The sequence below is a fragment of the Primulina tabacum genome, chromosome 11, assembly GCF_025594145.1.
Source record: "Primulina tabacum isolate GXHZ01 chromosome 11, ASM2559414v2, whole genome shotgun sequence".
NCBI lineage: Eukaryota > Viridiplantae > Streptophyta > Magnoliopsida > Lamiales > Gesneriaceae > Primulina > Primulina tabacum.
The window spans coordinates 33929742-33950058 of record NC_134560.1 but is presented as its reverse complement, the minus strand read 5'-3'; positions in this window follow the sequence as shown (position 1 = coordinate 33950058).

The window sequence follows — 20317 nt, the reverse complement described above, 5'->3', positions numbered from 1 at the left end:
AAATTTCATGATTTATGTTGTGAGATATACGCCATGGTACTATAGTATACTCAATAGTTTTATATATGTAGCTTGTATATGTATGCAAATGAAGTAAATGACATGAGTGGATAAAATCGTAAAATATTATTAAATTAATATTATTTTTATATAAGAGTCAATAAAGCTAAGTCACAAGTTGTTTCGTGGAGTACCTACTCTAATTACTCTCACTTGTCTTGTAAACAACTACCCATAGATCTCAAACCCATTACTTTAACATGCTTCTCAAACAATAGTCCTGACTGGAGATTCGGAAGTGAATTAGCAACGTTATCTGTGGAGGCAATTCTTTACTGATATGTCTCATCTTCCCACAATCTCTCGGATACTGTGGAACTTCCTCAGTATATGTTTGTATCACTGATGAGACATTGGCTCCTTTGTTTTCACAAGGGCAACAGTGTTGTAACAATAAATAGGGACTAGATAAAATAAATTTAGAATAACGCTCAACTCTTGTACAAAATTCTTAATGCAGCTATGTATCCGACCTCAGTGGTTGAATATGTTGTGGTATCTTGTTTGGAACTTTTCCAGGAGAGAGTACCACCATTGTGCTTCAATACAAATCCAGGGGTTGATTTAGAATCATCCCCACTTTGATTGAAAGCTAGAATAAATGTAGAATCAATATAGCCTTCCAATTTTAATTCTACACTCCATAGATCATGAACAAATTCTTAGTTCTTCTCAAGTACTTAAGAATATCCTTCAAAACTTTCCATGTAGTGGACCGAGGTTCGACTGATATTTGCTCGTAACACTCATTACAAATGCTACATCCAGTGGAGTAGATATCAAACCATATATGTAAGGTCTAGAAATCCAAGCTACGTAACCTGACTGCATACAAATCTAGTGTATTATTAAAAATACTTAATCAAATGTTTTAAATGCAAAATGCATGTTCATGACATGATTTTATGATGCTATGGCATGGTTTAGTAGAATTGTACAAACCAGGGCTTTTTGCATTATTCATTGCACGAACGAGGAACGAAGATCTGGGACAGTTTAAAGAAAAATGTTTTTATTAAATAAATCTTTTAAATTATTTAATATATGATGTGTGTGATAGGTGATTTTGTGAAAATGGGCCCATTGTGGCATTTTTACACTTCGAGCCATATTTTAAACTAGTAGTCGATTTTTATCGAAACAGAGGATTTTTGAGGGTTCGGTTAATATTTTTGAAAACGTACCAAAATCAAATATTTTGTGTGCGTGTTATTTGGCCTAATGGGCTTGCTTTAGTAGATTTTTGAGCCAAGCCCACTACAACTCATTATTTTAAAACCTAGGCCCAATATTCACTCATTTTATTATCAAAACTCACACTCAAATTCTAGCCCTTCCCCATTCACTCTCGTCCGCACTCATACGCACACATACCAGTAGGTTTTGGCTCGGATTTTGACAAGAAAATTCAGTGGGAGTACCGTCATGTTCATCCGGTGATCTTCTCTCGCTTCGTTGGTTAGATTTTTCGAGCATTTAGACATGAAGGCACACCCTATACCTTCTCTTTCTTGTTGATCACATCCTATTATGTATTTTGATTGATCTTGCATGCCATTTAATAGATATACTATTATGAATCGATTTTATATGGTTTTTACATGAAAAATATGGAATTCTTGTTCATGCATATCGCGTTTTTGACATGGATGAAGGGCTGCAGGGTTTTGATGGTTAAAGGACGACCTATAGGATGTTTAGAGAGGGTTTAAGTGGAAACATCAGATCTGGAACATGTCTTTGTAAGTGGCCAATCGGATCTTCAAAGCTTTGGCTTTGGTTAGCTCGATCGGGTGTTATGAGGAGAGCGGTGGTGCAAGGGATGTTCCTGGCCTTGGATCAGACCCTGGTGGGTCTGAAATGTGGCCTAGAGTGGCTCGTGCATAGCTGGTTGGGGTGTAGGGACAGATCGAGGGAGATAGGTGTAGTTGTGGCTCGGTTTTGGGGTGTTTCGAGTGAATCTCGTACATACGAGTGCATGCGGCTGAAGACCATGGTTAGTTCGGTCCAAGAGGGTCCAGTCGTGGTCTAGGATGGTCTGGTTTGGGTCGGGTCCGAGCTGGATTTGTGTAGGGTCGAGTTCTAGGCTTGAGAATGTAGTTAGGGTTTCAGGTTTTGGTGCAGATTGTCGAGCAGCTTTCAAGGGCCATTTCGAGGGTCCTAAACGGTTGGAACTAGGCTATCTAAGGGCTGGTCATGTGTGGTTAAGTCATGATTTAAGTTTGGGAATGTTTGGTTGCGTTTCGGGATAATTCGGGTTAAAACCGGGACTCCGATCCAAATTTTAAAACGAATTATAGAATTTAATGAGTGAGCTTGAATTTATGTCTAAGAAATTATTATAAGTATGTTTTAAGGTATTTTAATAAGTTTGGATGGCTTCGGGTAGAAATTTAAGGTCCAGGAGTAAAATGGTCAAATTAGGGTTTTAGGGGCAAAATGACCATTTTTCACCTGAATCGAGTTAACAGTGCTTGCAGTGCCCTGACAACTGAAAATGCATGTTTAAAATGTTTATCTTATATGAATATGGAATTTTTATGAAAATGCTGAGAATATATTGCATGCTTGGTTTCAATAAAATGTATGTATATGCATGAAATTTTATAAGTGATGAATATGATGACATGTTTGGAAGGATGTGAGTTGGTTGTGACTAATACAAACACGAACACGAAACTTGTAAAGACAATGATCAGTTGACGGGTGAGAGTGTCGCTGATGTCCTCGTCGCCCAGTACCATGGTTATACATAGATGGATCCATCGAATAACAGCTGATACGAAAGTCACAACTAATGATCTGAATTTAATTAAGGAAATGTATATGTTTACGATGGCATGATATGAATATGAATATATTTATGTTTACGTTCATTCTTTTGAAGATCATGTAAATTACTTTAATTACAACACTTTTCATTGTTGATTGATATGTATATGTATCTTGTTATTACAGTTGAGGTGTGTTGAGTCTTTAGACTCTGTTAGGATCGGTTGGGTGTGATAAAATGTTTAGAAAAGGGGGGGGGGGGGGGGGGGGAGTTGAATAAACACTTGACAATTTTCACCACTTTTTGATAGATGAATCAGTTTAGGGATAAACTGAATTTGCGAATCTTGTTGTCAATGTCAATCAGTTAACTTTATAAAAGTGCAGAAATAACTGAAAAAAACAGATAAAATGATAAGAAAAAACACAAGATTTGTGGATGTTCGGAGATTTCAAACACTCCCACGTCACCCCTTCTATCTCGAGGATAAGATGTTCACTAAAAGACTTTGATTTATACAATGTTTTGTACAAACCCACTTTAGTTTAGACTTAACACTGCCAAAACTGAAACTCTTTGCTTCAATACAATTTGTATCAGTACTCAACTGATGTAATTTTTAAGAACAACTGATCTTACAAAGATCGAATAAAATAATAAAGAGTGTTTGTGCTTGAAGCTCAAAGTATAGCCTGAAAGCTATGGATATGTATAATAAGCGTGAGCTTTCTTAAAACTGAGCTTTGAAAGAATATGTGTAGAGTTCTCGAAACTGACTGTATAGCTCGATAGTTGGGTAACTTAGTTAACTTCGTATATTGTTATTTTTTTTTTTGTTTCAGCTGATCTTCTCGGCTATTTTTAGGCTTTGATTCCAACTATAACATTGAATACATTTTAATCTTTATATCCGTTGAATAGCCATGTCAACATTCTTCTGGAAATCGTACACTATAGCTTTTCTGAAATGCGGCATTCCCACTGCTTCTGTACAAAATGTAGGTTGTTGGCTACATCCTCAACCGATGACGTGTAAAGCTGATAAAATCAGTTGACTTCTTTAGCCGATAGGAGTAACTGATCAGTCTCAACTAATCGTTCAGTTGACAACACAATTCAGTTAGCTTCCCTTAGTTCAGTTGCCTAGAATTATATACACATTAATCTTCAGTTCGGGCAACTATCAGTTTACGAATCTCTAGTTCAGTTACTTTCAGTTTTCTTGATCAGTTGTTCAATATTTTAACGCTTAGTTTGTCAAACTCCGAAATTTAGTTTCCAACAATTTCCCTTTTTTTGGTGTTTGACAAAACTTAGAATATATGAACTGATCAAACTGAACTCTTGTAGATAAAATAATCTTTAATTGAAAACTCTTTCAATGTATAGATTCGTACAAAGAATGAAAGCATAAAAGAGTTTCAGAATGAAAGAATCTTCTTTCAGTGTACAAATTCGTACAAAGAATAAAATAATAATATAATCTTCTACTGACTGACTGAAAATCTGTCAAAACTCTCAACCGAATAAAGTGGCCATCTTCTAACTGATTTGGACTTCTTCATTTCTTTGCTCTTTTATCAGCTTGTCCTTGATCAGTTGATTGACTAGATCTTTTCTTGAATTGTTGTCGCTGCTGTTCTTCCCCCTTTTTGTCAAACCCATCGACCTTGCTGGATAATGTGCGGATTTCTGAAGTGACCATAGATATAACATTCATCATCTGTTCCTGCATCAAATCCAATCTCTTGGTCATCCTGGTTTGTATAAAATCTATTCGATTGATTAGCATGTCTTCAGTCTGGAAAAAGGCTGGAACTGTCACTCTGTCCTTTTTCAACTGATCCCATTGGAGAAATAAGGAAGTGATATCCTTAGTAATCTGGTGTAGGCTCTTCATGGTATTATCCTTTGTGGAATCAATTTTCAATGTGTGCAGCAATTAAGTTGACTTTATATCAGAGATAGTTGAACTTAAATTGTGCAGACTGGACTGAATATCTTCTATCATAGTATCAGTAGCCATTGGTATTTGAGGGGAAAAAGCTTCAGACGATTCTAGTTCTTGCCCCTTGTCTTCTTCATTGAAGATTACCAAAGCACTATTTGGTGATTCAGTCACATCTGTAACAATTTCTGGAATAATTTCTTCAACTATCTCCTGTTGAGGTTCTTGAGGTCGCGTGGAGTTCTGAGCAGCAGTAGACCTGGTAGGCTCTTCAGTTGGGTTGTCATCTGAAATTTCAGTTGGCACTTCTTCAGTTGGTTCTGAGTGAAACTTAGCCATGTCAGCTTCAGTTTAAACTCCTTGTTCAGTCGTGGCAGGGGACTGAACTGGTTCTACAACTTCTGGTATTACAGCCTCTGAGGCTAATTGTTCAGTATTGATGAGGTCTTCAACCGGTTCATCAGTTCTAGCATTTAGCTGGATGTCAGCGGCAACTGATTGTATTACTTCATCAACGTTTGCCAGTGACAACTCAGTTTCAGAGTATAATTCAATACTTGCTGGATGAGTTTGAAGAGCAGAAGATGACGGCTGAGCATCCACTACAAGAAAATACTGAATACACAACACTTAAAAGACAACGGCTTAGTGTTTTAACCATTGTCTTTTAACGTGTTTTTTTAGACAAACGACAATGGTTTTAGAAAACCGTTGTGGATTAGCATGTTTTTTGGAGAAACAACAACGGTTTTACCGAATCGTTGTTATTTAGCGATGGTTTTGGAGAATATTTAGCGACGGTTTTATATTTAAAATAGCGACGTTTTAAACAAAAATCGTCGCTATTTAACCAAAATCCGTCGCAAATTATCTATAAATACTCACGTTTTCGATCCATTTTCCTTTACACCGTCCACATCTACGATAAAAAATTTCTCTTAGACGATTTTATTTTCGATTTAGAGTAAGTTTTTTCGCTTCAATTCTTGGTAAATTTCTAAGTGTTAGTTAAGATCATGAATATTATTAGCTTAGTCAGATTGTAAGTTTTTTTGGTAGACTATTAAATTATAAAATTAATTTTTTTATTTTACTTAAAAAATTAGCGACTGATTATGTCTAAACCGTCGCTAATTAGTGACAGGTTAGTCAAAAATCATCGCTAATTAGTGACGGCTTAGTAAAAAATCGTCGCTAAAATATCTTAAATAGTCGCTAATTAGCAACGGCTTAGTCAGAAACCGTCGCAATATGATATCTACGACAACAGTTTAAAACTATTGTCGTTGAGCCCATTTGAAACAACACTGCCAATTACAACAATTTTCTGGCAGCAGCAACAACGGATAATATCCATTGTCGTTTTACGTTTTTTGTAGTGATCCTTGGAAGAGAGATCAGTTGCTTGCTCAGATTGTTCAGCAACTGCTTCCTTGGATGGCTCTGGACGATGAGTCGAAGTTTCAGCTTGCTCTTCTAATGATTGACTTTGGGAATGAGCTGGAATAATCAATTCTTGTCCCATTTCCCAATCTTTGATTTTCATCTGCAATGATGTAATATTCATGTCCAGCTGATCAAAAACTGCTTTGTCATTAAAGGCAGTTGGACTGGTAGGATCATAGTTTTTGCGTAGCTGAGCTATGACTTAAGCTAGCTTTTTTACACGCATCAGATCAAATAAGTAATTCATCCTTTCTAGTGCCTGAGCAATTGAGGTAGCTTTAACTACCTTGAAGACAATTTTTCCAAAGCGATGAATTTTTCCAAAACTGATTTCTTCTGCAATTGCTTGGCAAACACTTCAGTCCTGAATCTGGCCCATTCATTGTACGCTTTCAACTTGATTCAGATAACTCATTTACTTTTTCCCATATCAGGTCAATATGAGTCTGAATTGGATTGGTTGGTCTGGGCTCTTCAATCATCTTGCCCTTACCTTTTGGGTCAGAGAGGGCATGAGTAATGCTCAGCCCGAAAACTGTTGAGTCTACCTACTCACGTATCACCAAGCCCTTTGGTCTTGCAAAAGGCAGTGGAGTTGGACCGATGATAGTGATCAGTGGTGCTCTCACTCCAAAGTGTTTTTGTTTATTACCAGATTCGGTGATAGTCTTCTTTGCAGGATCAGTTGAAGGAGGTTGCTGAGAATCAGTTGAGGGAGCAACCGGAACTGCCCTGATTGGTATTGCACTTATGGGTTGTTCAGCTCTAGTTGGCCTCAATCTCTCAACTGGGATGTCTTCCTTAGCTGCAATAAGCTTGGTTTTCTGGGTCCTTGGCTTTTTCAAGATTTTCAGAGAAGGGGTTTTCTCTGATTCAGTTTCACTGACAATCAATTTCCTCTTGATTTCCTTCTTTGACTTCGCCAAGTCCTTGGTCTTCTTTACTGATTTGGGAGCTGCCTGCGTCCCAATATCCTTTTTGACTTTCAAAAACTACTCGGGAGAGATGTCCAGCTTTGTCTTCGGTGGCTGAAAATTCTTAGCAGTGAAGACTTTGTATTTGGTTGACTTCTCAGCAGAGTCATTTACCGAACCTTGGCTCTTCAATATTAGGCTGATAGGCACGGCATAGCCTTTGGATTGTTTGGTTGACTGAACCTTAATTTTCAAAGTGTTGAAAATAATGGCCGACCAGTTCAGTATTCGTCCATTTATCACAGCAGTCATAACTTGAAATTTTTCAAGAGTGAGGGCAGCAAAGGAGCCTGCCTTGGCTAGAACACCCTTGGCCACTATGTCTGCCAATACTGATATTCATATTTGACCTCCTTCTTGGGATCAGATACCTTTATCTTCTTCCCATCAGCAGAGAGAAGCGTCAGCATCTCTTCAACATCAGAAACTTTCACTTCAGAGTAGTGAGACAGACCATCTGAAGGCAGTTGGAAAAAGGTGCTGAATGATTCTTCATCTAAAACCAGTATCTTACTGCTGACAGTGGTTGTGATTTTCCCTTCAGCAGAGATGTAGCCGTTGTCATATAATTCTTGAATCTCTTTAGAATATATTTCCTGAGTAGATGACCCAAGAAACTTCTTCAATCCAGCTGCTTCCAGCTTCAGAAAGACGCTTCGAATGGATTCATCCTTAACAGAGAGAACTGAATCAAAATCAATGGCCATAACCTTTAGAATGTAAGCGGGAATTTGGCTTGCCATTTCTGAGTTGTTTTGAGGATCTGCGTAAGAGAAAAAGCTTTGATAGTTTGATATGCTATGTAAGTTGAAATACTCATAAAGAAACTGAAATGAAGCGGGTTCATTTCTTATGTTTCTGACTGTTCGAATTTTTGGACACGTTTCAGTCCAAGATTAATTGAGTAAAAAAACGTGCTATTCGAGTATGATATGTTATGATTATGAAATATGAATATTTGTTATTATTCAAGTTATGATATGCTATGTAAAATTTGAATTCATGTATATGTATATGTATATGTTGCTACATGTCTCGAACGGCCCCCCACTTGCTGAGTATTTCCCAAAATACTCACCCCTTACTTTTCCCCCACCCACCAGATAAGAACGAATAGCAAATAAAAGAAGTGGAACAAGAGCAATTTTGGAGTTGGTAGAAGACCTCGAGTTATCTTAGAAGTTTTAAAGCTTAGTTTATGTTTCTTGCTTCCACACTATTAAAATATTTTTACTCAGTTTATTTTGGTATTTAAGTTGTAAAGACTATTCTTTTGTTGATTATGAGAAATAAACTGGTTTTGGTTTATACTGTACTACGATGCTTGTTGTTTGACGATTATATAATTGTTGAGCAACGCCGCTGTCGACTAACCCAGGTCTCGGGACCTGACATTTAAGTGGTATCAGAGCCGCCAGTTTCATAACCCCGATGGGAATATTATTTTCCTCTAATTAGTAATTCGATGATCTTGGACTTCGAAATCATGTTTTAGGAAAGTTTCGTAGAGCCTATAACTTTTCGTAGGAAATTCCAAATTCGGTTCCGCCACTTGTTGATTATGAGAAATAAACTAGTTTTGGTATATACTGTACTATGAGGCTTGTTGTTTGACGATTATGTGATTGTTGAGCAACGTCGGTGTCGACTAACCCAGGTCTCGGGACGTGACATTTAAGTGGTATCAGAGCTGTCGGGTTCATAACCCCGATGGGAATATTATTTTCCTCGAATTAGTAATTCGATGATCTAGGCCTTTGAAATCATGTTTTAGGAAAGTTTCGTAGAGCCTATAACTTTTCGTAGGAAATTCCAAATTCGGTTCGGCCACTTGTTCTGAACTCCATGTAACATATGCTTTCAACCCATGTGTTAATCTCAAAAATTTCTATTTTTGGAAATTTTTCGAAATAATCTCGTTTGATCAATCCGACACTCCTTTACTTCACAAGTCTATTATTCGGTACCTTCCATACTGATTATTCATATATTTGATTGTATTCTGAGCATATCCCTTTTTATTGATTTCTGGAAATGGCTCGTACCTGGATCACAGCTCACAAGAGTGTCACCACCCCCGTACTAGACAAGTATGAGACTATAAAAAACCTTCAGGCATCCCTAGTTCAAAAGAGAGAAGAAATGCGAAGTTGGTAGGGATTTGAATAAACTTCTAGCCACAAGACACGACTTAAAAGAGTATAGAGAGCACCTCCAACCAAATGTCTAGAGGTTCGCTCACTATTATGATAAGGTAGAACAGGAGCTTGATGCGACCAAAGAACTCCTAGCAACTGCTCAGGCCGAGATAACTGAGCTTAAGGCTCAAAGAGAACAAATCTGCTTTACGCAGGTACAACATCATAATCAAGATGCAGTGACTATCCAGGAACTGCAAATGTTCGTGCATAACTTAACCCTACACCATGAACAGCTCTTCAACAATGTCCATCAGCAGGAGGAAGTCTTTATCAATGTGCAGCTCGAAATAGAAACAATAGAAGGCCCACTGGAGGATGAGGCAGTGGGAGGATTGTAGACGATTGAATATAAGATCACTAGTTGTAATAAGGATTTCTAATCTAATTGCTTCTCTTGCTTTATTTTGCATTTCGATGACTTTGATCTGTATTTCCTTTAATTGAATTCAATAAAAAGTTATTTGATTTATTCCTTAGATCATTTCGTAATTGAGCCATTACTATCGCACTATCCTTGTTGTTACAACAATCTTGGAACTGTTGTGCTTTTATAGGCAATGGATTGGAGCAATCGCAATAACCGCAACCGTGACCAAAACTCCAATAGCGGGACTGGGAATGAGAATCCAACTCCAACCGGATTTAATATAAGCCACGCGGACCTAATGACCCACGATCGTAGCAACTACCCTCCAGGGATTAGGAAATCAGAATCCTAACCAACCACCTCCTCCACCTCAGAATGGGATCAAAGTCCACTACGAATCCTTACGAAAGAATATATGCCTAATATTTGTGGGTAATTCAGATCCTGAAGCAGCCTAGAGTTGGATCAAGAATGTAGAGACACAACTACGACTGCTCAAAATCCCTGAGATACTCAAAGTGGACGTGGTCGTACCTTTTCTAGAGGACAAGGCGAGTAAGTGGTGGGAAACAGTTTCACCTGCCATGGCTGTTGCAGGAGCAATAATGTGGCAACAGTTTAAGGATGTTTTCCTTAAGCAATACTACCCAGCAGAAGTTAGAATGCAAAAGCTCAGTGAATTTGAGAATTTTGTCTAGCTCCAGAGATTTCAGTGATAGAATACACCTCTTATTTCAATGAGCTAGGAAATTATGCACCGACGATCATGGCAGATGAGGTCCTAAAATTGCACCGCTTCAAGAAAAGATTGAATAGCCGAATTCAGTCAGCTTTAGAGGTTTATCAGCCAACCAATTTTGCAGATCTTATGTGCGCAGCTATCCGATCTGAGACAGACATTCGGCGAAGAGAAGGGGAAAACAAGAACAAGAGACCCTTTAATGGACAACCTTCTCAGAACGAGCAAAAGTTTAAGAGGAAAAACAAGTCCAACAGACAATCCTATGGACCTTCGTACGCCACAAACCACTCAGAAATCAGGCAGTGCCCCACCTATCATCTCCGACACAGTGGAGAGTGTCGTCGAGTAAGTGGAACGTGCTTCGGTTGTGGGAAGACGGGAAACTGCATCGCATATTGTCCTGTAGCCACCAACACGACAGCCGAACCCAACAAAAGAACCGGGCCAAAAGCGGGAGCAAATCCCAACTTGCCATAAGAAAACAAAACAAATTCCCATGTGTTTTCCATGACGAAAGAAGAGGCAGACGACGTCGTTTCAGGTACCGTCCTAATTTACAAGTTCCTGCCTACGTATATTGTGGCGCTACACACTCTTTCATATTTAAGAAATTGTTAATAAATTAGGACAAGAGCTAGAGAATTAGTTGAGCCTTTTATAATAACAGCACCTAGAAGTAAGACTATTTGAGATTCATAGAGATTGTAGGACTAAGACGACGCTCCATCCCCTACATCAAGATACAACGGTATAATCACGTAGAAAGGAAGCCACGTGGGAGAAAGAATGCAAGAAGAATATTCTTATCTATTCAAAGATCAAGTCAACCTAAGTTTCGAGGACGAAACTTCAAATAAGATGGGAGGGATGTGAAATCCCGTTTTTTTCGGAGATTAGATTTTTGATGATAAGCCTAATTTTGGGATAAATAAAACAAGATCTAAGAAATTAAATAAGGAATTTTTTGGATATAAGCAGATAAAGTTTTTGATATAAAATCAAATTTGGTAAGATTATACCAGATAAAGATATAAGATTTAATATGATATTGATACCTGGATAAATATAAAGTAAGAGGATAATATGATTCCTAAATTTCGAAATCTTGGAGTATTTAATTAGGATTTTCGAAATTATTGAGATAGAAAAAAAAATACACAATAAAAAAAATGCAGACACGGAAAAATTTAAAAGATCGTCTACCAGAATTGTAGGGAAAATCAAGAGTATTCACTACAAGAAAAATGATTTTCCGCAGCACGTTATCAACAGCGTACATTAAAAGCACGGCGCGAATATTACTTTTAACAGCGTGTACCCATATGTGTGCTGTTAATATTGTTGCACTTGACAGAAATAACGGCGTGCATTACTATCCGCAGCATGCATTTATGTGTGTTGTTAATAAATTATATAAACGACAGCGTGCAGTTATATGTGAGCTGTTAATAATCTATGCAATTTTCGCAACGCACAATAAAAGCACACCGTTAATAGTATTATTAACATCGTGCATGTTTTTGTGCGCTGTTAAAAGTAAATCATTTTAAAAAAAATTCGTGTCTAGACATTAACGGTGTACATTAATCGCACGCCGTCAATATTATTATTCACGGCATACATATTAGGACGCTGCGGAAAATGGGCTGCAATTTTTAAATTAAACCGTCGCTAATTTAAATTGTGTGACGGTTTAAAAAACCATCGATATATTTAGCGATATTTTATAATAAATCGTCGCTGATTTTAAATCGACGACGGTTTAATAAGAATACCGTCGCTATTAGCGACATATCAACCGTCGCTAATAGCCATATTAACTTCTGTCATTAATTTTCAATCAACGACGGTTCAATAAGAAACCGTCGCTAATAGCGACGGTTTCATTAAAAACTGTCGCTAATAATCGCAAATTGTCTATAAATATTCGATTTTCATTCCATTTTCCTCCACATCACTTCATAACAGTTAAAATTTTTCTCTCTTACACGATTTTAGTTTCGATTTAGGGTACATTTTTTTGTTTCGATTTTTGGTTAATTTTTCAAGTGTTATTTAAGATTATGAGTATTGTTATCATAGTCATATTGTAGTTTTTTTTAAAATTTATTAAATTATATAAGTAAATTTTTTTACTTTAACGAAAAAATTAGCGACGATTTTTGATATGTCGTGAAATGTAGTGACGGTTTTGTAACCGTCGCTAAATTTAAAAACCGTCGCTAAGCCGTCGCTAAATTAGCGACAACGACGACGGTTGTTTACCGTCGCCGATTAGCGACGGTGTTTTCAAAAACCGTTAATTTTAGATGTTCTATGAATATTAACGGCGTACATTGCATACTGCGGATAATTGTATTAACGGCGTACATATGCACACCGCAGATAATAGTATTAACAGCGTGCATATGTACGCCGCGGATAATCTTGAACTTTCAACAGTTTGCAGCTGTGCAGCGTGCAATGCGCGCCGCGAAAAGAGAATTTGCGCGCTGCGAAAAACCATTTTTGTTGTAGTGATTATTTTTGGAATAATTTACAACAAAATTCGAAATTACTAAAGGAAATTTTTGGGATTTAAGAGCAAAGATTTAATTGTACTGAAAAAAAGATCTACCGAATATTGGAAATTAGACACAAAATTCGAAAGTTTGCAGGCTTGGACAGGAGAATATTTCGAAAATATATCCAAGAAATAGATATATAATTTTTGAAATTATCCAGTATCATGGATAAGATATGATAATTTATCCTAAATTCAAGATTTAATTCAAAGACATGTATAAAAAAGTAGTGACAAGAGTGAGGACATCACGAAGATTAACTGTAAAGTTCCTATAAATATAAGGCTACATCAAGGGCGGAATTTAAGCCCTTGTCCTTTTGAACTTGTCATGAATGAACTCACCATACATGTTCAAGACATGGTGCTTACTGCTTTGGTGCATGTTGTTTACTAATGATATTGTCTTGAATCTTGGCGAGAAACATTGGAAGAGAAATGTTGGACGCGGTAGAGAAAGACATAACACATGGAATTTAAGTTTAGAAATACTAGGATCAGTGAAACAATAATTAAAATAGGAGATATCAAATTACGGTCGAGTGAGACTTTTGAGTATCTAAGATCTTTCTTGCAGAAATATGGAGGGATTAATAGAGATTTATATATAGAATATAAATAGGATGATCAAAGGTGAGAAGAACATCGGTTATTCTGTGCGATCATATGTTAATCCTGAAACTTAAAAGAAGATTTTACATAATAAAAGTTAGGTTTGCTGTGTTATACGAATCCTAATGTTAGAATTAAAGGAAAAATATGAACAAAAGATTAGTCTCAAAAACGAGGATGCTAAGGTGGATATGTGAACATACAATAACGGATATTATAAGGCGTGAGATGGTATGAACACATACAAAAACGATCGATAGAGGATTTAGTTAGGAGATGCGAAACCACGACTAGTACTTGGATGAAAAGTGAAACAAAAAAAGACCTAGATGATAACGATTAAACATGATATAAATTATTTAAATATAGATGCTGATAAGAGTACAGTGACGTAGGATGATCCATATAGCTAACCCCAACCAGAGAATGAACGTAGTGCATACGGGGCGAAAAACAATGCATAAATATTGGAATTGCATCGGTTGTTAAAACTGATACGATTGCATCATATCGTGTCAATAAAAGGAAGGAAAAATACAATTTTCTTACTCTAAGTTAATATGTTCTCATTTTTAGTTCTACAATTCATCAAAATTTGATCTTATTTCAATGAGCTAATCTTTGTTTTTCACTTTAATTTTTTTTATCGAAAGTGCTGACGTACATCAAACAAATTATCAATGTTTGGTGTCATCACATCAACGATTTTCGATGTCATACTAGTACACCAACGAAAAAGAGATAAAAGATCAATTTATCAGAATAAAATGAAATTTTGACGACTTACATGACCAAAAACGAAAATAGTTCAACAAATAGGATATTTTTATAATTTTTAAAAGTAATTATTCAATTTTTTGATTCAAATTAAATACACGGCGGTTGAGTGTTTTGGTCCTTTTAATTTTCACTTCCGCTGTTTATCACGCTGGAATCGTAAAAAGTCAAGAAAATTAAATCTTCTTCTTTATTATCGTTATATTTAATTTTGGTTTCTCAATTATTATCATTAAATATTATTTCGTTGACACATACCCTCATAATGCAGTAAAATAATATCCATCGAGCTAATTGGTTTTTTTTTTTTGACTTTGGCTATTTAATTGGACATTATGCTAACAATGTCAACTCTCATCCTTATTTGAAGAAATAATAATAATAATAATAATAATAATAATAATATATAATAATAATAATATATAAGTTGACATTTATCTATAGTATATTATTAAAATTCTTTATGTTATCTAAGGTAAAATCATATTTAATTCTAAGACTCTGGAATATTAAGATTTTGAATCCTAAACTATATATGTATTATTATTTTAAATAACATACCATGTTAATATTTTAATTATCGTATCATTTAAATAATTATCACATCATTTAAATATTGAATATCTTGAAACTAATGAAAATAATTATTGTCATATTATATCACCATCTAATTAAATTCTTTTTCGTAGAGATGATCTAGGAAATTATGTGACACTTTTTTAAAAAATTATATGGTTATAATACTAAAAAAAACACCGTTTTATATTTGTTCTTATCGAATTCTCAAAAATTTTATTTAATAAATTCTATTCAATATTGTAGGACCAATCGCTTGCTGCTTTACCAAAAGCTATAGCTAGTGATAATGGTGCAACTCAAATCTTTTAAACCACACAACAGCTCAAGTATCACGGTTCGATCGCTCTACAAAGCAGGGACAATTATTGCACCCAACAATTTTTCTTCAATAATTGCACTTCTTGCAATCAATAAGAATCGAACCCATGACCTTGGCTCTGATACCAATTGTAGGATCGAGCGCTTGCCGCTTTACAAAAAGCTATAGCTAGTGGTAATGGTGCAACTCAAATCTTTTAAACCGCACAGCAGCTCAAGTACCACGGTTCGACCGTTCTACCAAGTAGGGACAATTATTGCACCTAACAAATATAATCCAAATTTTTAAAAAAATCATGTTTGTCTATGTAGAATCTATAAAAACAAAATAAAAACATATAAAAACATTTTTTTTATCTAATTGACGAAAAGTAAAAATGGAATGCTACTAATGATTTTTTCAAAAAATAAATTGCATTCCCTTAGTCAAATGCGTGACATACATATGGTTGACTATTTGCAAAATACATTGGTATTTAGTCAAATATATTGATTTTAATAATTCAACCTTTAAAAAAAAAGAAAAAAAAAACTGATGTATACCAGAAGCTGTTGATTTCGATGATTCCCAATCGTAATCAGAATTTTATTTTAGTTAATTTATTTTTTAGTTTTGTTACTCAAAGCTCAGCGGACACGTAAATCTTGGATATATAAATATATATATATATATATTTGTGTTAAAATAATTTTATGTAAAAAACATAAAAGAGAATATTGAAAATATAAAATCTAAGAATATTTGTTTATATTATTTTTTTATGATTGATTAAAATAATTCTTTAAACAGGATTTTTTTTATGTTATGGTGTTTTATATTAAATTTTTTTCATTTTAAGATCAAGAGCATTTGGCCATTTGTGAATATACCATGTGTTAGGATTAGAAATATGTATAACAAACAAACTTGTTAAACGATTATTACAGATTTTGCACGTCAAAATGGGTTACTTTGAGTGCAATAATTGTCTCTATTGAGTAGAGCAATTGAAACGTGGTATTTGAGCTGTTATACGATTTAAAAAAATTTTTGAGTTGCACTGTTACCACCAACTATAACTTTTGGTAAAGCGGCAAGCTCTCTGTCCAACTATTGGTATCAGAGTCAAGGTCATGTGTTCGATTTCCATTGATTGCAAGTAGTGCGATTATTAGGAGGGATATTGTTTGGTACAATAATTATCTCTGCTGGGTAGAGCAATCGAAACTTAGTACTTGAGCTACCATACAAATTAAAAACATTTGAGTTGCACCGTTACAAACAGCTATAACTTTTAGTAAAACAACAAGCATTTGGTCTTACAGGCTAGCGACTTGAAATAATTTTCTAATCAAACTAAGTGACTCAAACAACTAAAAATTATAAAAGTGCGAAAAATGCTCAATGCAGAACTTAAATATACACATAAAAAAATTTAAATTAGATAAATAATTGACTGAAAGTAAATAGAGTCAAGAGTTTGTTTATGAAATTTCGAAGAAAAACTTGAACGTCTCATTCATCTATTTCTAAAAAGACTTCGCTAGAAGATTTGATTAGCACAACTCTTGTATAAAACCTACTTTAGCTCGATTCATTAACCATCCTAGCTGAAACTCCTAGAAAAAGCTTGTACGTCCCTCATTCTTCTTTTTTTTCCAGAAGATGTCCATTAAAAGATTTGATTAGCACAACCCTTGTAAAAACCCAATCCAGGTCAATTCAACAACCTTCTGAGGTGAAACTGCTAGAAACTACACAACAATCTCAACCGGTTCAGAAATAGGTTTTCTAACAGCTAAAATCTTTTCACTACAATTCAGCTTAGGTAAACAATAGATAAGTTAGAAAATAAACAAGTGCAAAAAAAGATCATTAATCGATCAGATAGATTTTAAGCATGTGTAGATAAGCTTGGAGATAGAAATTTGAAAAATGCTGATAAGAATTAATAAATATTTTTAATAGCAGAGATTCAAAGTTCCAGTTAATTTTAAAATTTATGATGCATTCTCTTTTTATAGATAATGGCTCACAGATGCATTGGATGCCCGAAAATAATGCAGAGAATGCCACGTGTCCTTGTCGTATTTTCAAATATAGAACCGAAATAATAAATTCTCTTGGAAACTAACTAGATATAGTTACAAACAGATCTTTTATTCTGTAACAGAGAGAGAATATAACTTGTATTTATTGATTGAATTCAAATTGAACTCTGAGAGAACCGTCTGTTGTACGCAGAGAATATTTTCATATCAGTCCGATGATCAGCTCAATTGGTCTTCCTTGGCTTAAGTGATTCATCTCATTTTATCTTGACAAGTCAGGGTGGTACCATTCTGTTTTTTAAGCTTGTCAGTCCAATGCTGATTCAGTTCAGTTCAGTTCAGTTAAACAATTCTTAGCTGATTAGCATTCTTTATCATATCGGTTTAGTTCCTTGCCCGTCAGTTCAGTACTTTGTATCAGTTTCATTATGTAGTAGATTAGTCTAATTTTATCGAATCAGTTTAGTTTGTAATTATCAAATTTTAAATTCAATTTTTTTACTTTTATACCATTATGCAAAGGTAATTTTATAAGGGAAATTAGAAAGAAAAAAAATCATCCGTATATCTATTTTGGTATTGAAAAAAAAAAAAGTTGGTTTTTTGCACTTTTCGAGTCCTCTCTCGCCATAGTGCTAATGTAACATCGGATATACTGAAATTTTTGCTCCACACTATCTATAAGACAAAAAATATTAGAATGCCCCCCAAAAAAAAAATCACACTTATTCCAAATTTTGATTATTTAAATAACCAAAACTCAAAAATAGGTCAATTAATATCGAGTTAGTAGGAACCATATGGATAAAGTATATGGTTATATATATATAGTGCACACATGTCGTGTACGGTCAAGTGAGCTCCGATGATGTGTCACTCACATATTGGATGCATAATTTTTCTATGTTTCATCAGATCTACTATGTGAGTGATAACTCGTACTCACATAAGTATGCATGGTAGGTGCGCATAATTTCCAAAATTTATACGTGTTTGTGTGTGTGTATTAGATCTTGTGCGTTTGTTATGCGTACACAAATATATGAAAATTCACAAAAACTCTTATGAGACCGTCTTACAGAACAATTTTGTTAGACAAATCTCCCACCAGATCTGATCCACAAAAAATATTACATTTTAGGTCAAAAAAATTATTTTTCAATTTAAATATTGATCGGATCGACATATATTACAAATATAAATCGTGGGATAGTCCACAAGGAGATCTATTCATGAAAATTTATAATATTTCGTTAGATAATAAAATAAAATAAAAATAAACGTTAAAATATATTATTTAAAATTGTTAGGGATATTCGCAACCTCAACGTAGGAATATAAAACTATAAAATATAAATAGACGTTTTACACAATCTTAGATATATTTTATCGGAATTATTAATATATGATATATATTTTAAAGGAGTATTATACACTCCAAAAAATATTAGTAGCAATTCAATCTATCTTTTGACAAAATTTCCCTTATGACTTTCTTAATATAAAAAAAAAAAAAATCTTGATTGACATTCCTGACTTATTGTGGAGTAGGGAATATTTCACCCTACATGTGAGGGCAGTGTCCCCATGTGTAGATCTATGGTCCAGATTTAGCCACAAGTACATGGGATCCACTATTTTTTTTTTAAAAATCACAAATGTGGCTAAATGTGGACCATCTAAATCCTGTGGGGGCACTTTCGAACGAACCGTGGAGTAGAGGCTAGTTCGGACAGGTTGCTCTCTTATGTCATTCAACCAAGCAAGAGAAAGGGCGGGTCGAGAAAAAGTAGATAGGAATGTGGTCCACTGTCCTGTAACTGAGGGGAAAGAGTTGTCCTTAGATCCCCTTTAGCTACTCCGTCAAATAGCTCAACTGATGCCCACCCCACGCTGCGCACCCCGGGGCTGTTTGCAATGGCGCTGTCGGAATTTACGCTTCGAGAGATCAATAGTGCACTCTAAGAAATCCTTTCAAAATCTTTGCCGGGAAGCGAAGCGGACCTAACCAACCAAAACTTGAAAGGAATGCCTCTCTTTTCTCCCTGAGAACTAGACTCGGGAACTAAGCCCAACCCAAATGGTAGGTTTCAAATCTTTCTCCCTTCGCTGACTATATGTAATTCTGCTTCCCTGATAAATTCTTTGATTCGTTCGAGCGACGGCTTGTGGGGCAGGAGTAAGAGGGCGGAGCAAGCCGGAACTGGTCAACCAACCCTACGATCCTTTCTTTCTTCTCCGAAAAAAACTGACTCTTTTTTTTTTTTATGTTTTTTATTATGATCCGCGGACACGGAAAGTAGCTAAACTCACTTGCCCAGACCCAGGAGAAGGGATGCGTTTTGGGTCTCAAGGAGGCAATTCTCCCCTTTTTATTGGGTCAACTGACATGTGATCGATCGAGCTAGACTTTCTGAATGAGTTTGAGCTGGGCTTACGAGCGAATCATCCTTTCCCCTATTCTAGAGTAGTACTTAATATCTAGTCTATCAAGTCTCTCCCCACTGGCCTTCGCTCTACTCTTTGCATCAGCCTCAGACGCTAATGCCACTAGCTAGCAGACAGCGAAAATAGCCTTCTTTCTTCTGTCCCCGCTGGCATGTCAATCAGTAAGCTTCCCCCTTTTTATAGAAAAGGAGGGCTCCTGTCTGTTCTGTTCATTCAAATGGGATCCTAAACGGACGTTCTCTTGATCGAAAAAGGAGGCTAAAGCGTTGAATTCGTTGCTTCGATAGATATTAGGATCAATCAAGAAGGGGCAAGCCTCGGCTCACAAATGCCTTTGCCACCGCAAAGAATAATCTTTAAACCAAAATCCACCCCAAGGAATAAAAACCTTCAAGAAAGGCTAGGAGCCTCGATTGATCCATATCCAAAATTTTCTCCAAAGGAGTCGGAGTCCGGCTCCGTCAGAAGAGGACTCAGT